At 40.6% G+C, this 3313-nt stretch overlaps 1 protein-coding gene across 1 annotated transcript in view; it reads left to right on the forward strand.

Moving 5' to 3' along the window:
* Nucleotides 1-3313, forward strand: part of LOC128250146 (diphosphoinositol polyphosphate phosphohydrolase 2-like) — a 217195-nt gene that overhangs the window by 128356 nt on the left and 85526 nt on the right. The window lies entirely within an intron of this gene.

Here is a 3313-nt window from a genome sequence, read left to right on the forward strand (position 1 = left end):
ATGGTTCCAGGTTCAGTCCCACTGCGTGGCACCTTGGGAAAGTGTCTTCTGCTATAGCCTCGGGCTTGCTAACAGTTCTGCCAGCTTGCCTCCCTTAATAATAATAATAATAATAATAATAATAACAATAATAATAATAATAACAATAATAAGAAGAAGAATCCTTTCTGCTAAAGAGGCACAAGGCCGGAAATTTAGTGGGAGGGGACTAGTCGATTACATCGACCCCAGTGTTTCACTGGTACTTTAATTTATCGATCCCGAAAGGATGAAAGGCAAAGTCGACCTTGGCAGAATTTGAACTCAGAACGTAGCCGCGGGTGAAATACCATTTCAAATTTTGCCACAAGGGCAGCAGTTTTGGGTGGGGGGTGTGGTGAGTCGTTTAAATCGACCCCCCCACCTCTGCCAGTGTTTAATTGGTACTTAATTTATTGACCCAGAAAGAATGAAATGCAAAGCTGACCTCGGCGGACACCTTAATAATAATAATAATAATAATAATAATAATAATGGTTTCAAATGATTCAGCCAGCTCCATACCTTAATGGTATCTTTATCATTGTTTAGTCAGTGTAAACAAGATCTTTGGGTCCACCGGTCATACTGTGTCCCCTAGTATATAAATCTTGTTATATCCTCCATAGGAATTTACTCCCTTTGAACTGGAACATGTAGAGGAGTACCAATAAAAAATTAAAAAAATTGCGTAAATTAAAAGACCAAAAAGCAAGAATAATATTGACATAAGTAGGATTTATCGCAAGTGCGAGGTGTCAGAAAACTAATTGCTATGAGACTGTCATGCTTATCTGTTGTTACTATGGCAACAGATACTTGTAATCAACACAGATGTGTGTGTGTGTGAGGGGGTTGTGTTTGTACCTCCACCCGCGAAGGTTGTCCTCCATGTTGTTTTACAGCATAGATGTTTTTGTTTTATGTTGTTTTTTTTTTGTTAGAGAATCGTTGACAGTTTTTTCGCAGTCTTTTACGTCATTGACATTCAGTTTGGTACTTGTTAGACTTCAGAACCATTTTTCTGGTTCTCTCCGGTGATTTGTGCATACGTGTGCATGTGTCTGTGTGTATGCTTTTGAGGGATTGTGTGCTTTGAGTGTGAGAGTATGCACTTTGTGTGTGTGTCTATGTGCACGCGTCCATGAGCATGCACTTCTTGCGTGTGTTTGCTGTATGTGCATGTTTGCTGTGTAAATGTTTGCTCCGTGTGTGCATGTGTGTGATCATGCACATTGTATATGTTGTATGTGAGTGTGCACATTGTTCATGTGTATGTATATATGTGCATTCTTCATATGTTTGTGTTTATAAACCTGCCAGAGCACCTGCGCATATGGATGTGGACATTACCAAACAGGTTGGGTGATTCACTTCATAAGTCTCAGATACAAATGCTTCCTGCCATATCCTCGTATCGGCCCCAAAACTTATGAATGAAATTGGACAAACTGGAACTGTATGGAAACTCATCAGACGGACCAATTATGAGTTCAACAGGCCAACCTTGTCACATTCCATGTGCCACTCCGAATCTTTCTGAGAACTACATTAAGGGTACATGTGTCTGTGGAGTGCTCAGCCACTTGTATGTTAATGTCACAAGCAGGCTGTTCCATTCATTGAATCAACTGGAACATTTATTGTTGTAACTGACAGAGAGCCCAACCCAGTCACCTGTAATATAAAGGTCCCACCTTGTCACATATTGTGTATACATATATGTCACATTGATTCTGCCAAAGAATTACTACCTTCTCTCTCTCTCTCTCTCTCTCTCTCTCTCTCGCTCTCTCGCTCTCTCTTGCTCACTCGCTCACCCCCCTCTCATACTCTCTTCTTCATTTCTTGTCCTTTTCCTCTCCCACTTACTTGTTTACCCTTTTTCTCTTTCTCTTTTTCCTTCTCTTGTTTTCCCCTTTTCCTCTATCCCCCCTCACTTTCTCAACTCCACCTTACTCTCAAACCCTTCTCCCATCCCTCGCTGCTCTTCCCCCTCTTCCTCCTCTATTCCTTTCTCTTTATCCCCTTCTCTCTATCACCCCTCGCTCTATCACCTCTCTCTATCATATCTCTCTATCACCCCTCTCTCTATCACCTCTCTCTATCATCCCTCTTTCTCTCTCTTATCTCTCTCTATCATCCCTCTCTCTTTCTATCACCCCCTCTCTCTCTCTATCACCCCTCTCTATCCCCTCTCTTTTTTTATACCCCCTTCCCCCCACATATATTCTTTATCTAACACATACATTTTTAGTATCTGTACACGTCCATCATATTTTCTTTTATGTATAACCAGGCTATTTGACTTTGCTAATAAATTATATATTAAATTCTTCTTTATATATTTCTTCTTTCATCTCTCTCTCTCTCTCTCTCTCTCTCTCTCTCTGCTTGTCGGTTGGTTAGCAATTTCTGAGTGCCTGTCTTTCGAGAGCTTCCTCATTCAATTCTGTTTTTCAAAGACACTTTTATTCTCCTCGATGCTAGTCAGGGTATAAATCAGACCTAGATTATGTCAGTTATGTTTCAAGACTTCAACATGCATCGCAAAGTTCTACTGATGTGTGCACAATGGTGCACTTGTGCAAACATTACATATCAATTATGTTTGCATATTTCTAAGAAGACGTCTTGCAATAATAATTTATATTTAACACAAAGAAACTATTAACCTCATTTTTTAAATTTCTGTTTTTTTTTATGCGTGTGTGTGTATGTGTGTGTTTTTGCTTTTTATTTTTTGGACAAGAATTTGAGTCTTTTGCACAGCATCGTACCACACCTTGTTATGACTGGTCGCAATTCCAGTCATTTGTTGCAGGTGTGGCTGTGTGGTCGAGAAGCTCATTTTCCAGTCATGTGGTCTTGAGTTCAGTCTCATTATGTGGGACCTTGGACAAGTACTTTCTACTAAAGCCTTGGGGCAACTAAAGCATTGTGAGGGGATTTGGTAGACAGAAACTGAAAGAAGGCGGCGAACTGGCAGAAACGTTAGCACGCCAGGCGAAATGCTTTAGAGGTATTTCACCTGCCGCTTCGTTCTGAGTTCAAATTCCGCCAACGTCGACTTTGCCTTTCATCCTTTCGGGGTCGATTAAATAAGTACCAGTTACACACTGGGGTCGATATAATCGACTTAATCCGTTTGTCTGTCCTTGTTTGTCCCCTCTGTGTGTAGCCCCTTGTGGGCAGTAAAGAAATCAGAAACTGAAAGAAGCCCATCGTATATATATATATATCATCATCATCATCATCATCATCATCGTTTAACGTCCGCTTTCCATGCTAGCAT

This window comes from Octopus bimaculoides, chromosome 19, assembly GCF_001194135.2.
Source record: "Octopus bimaculoides isolate UCB-OBI-ISO-001 chromosome 19, ASM119413v2, whole genome shotgun sequence".
Lineage (NCBI taxonomy): Eukaryota > Metazoa > Mollusca > Cephalopoda > Octopoda > Octopodidae > Octopus > Octopus bimaculoides.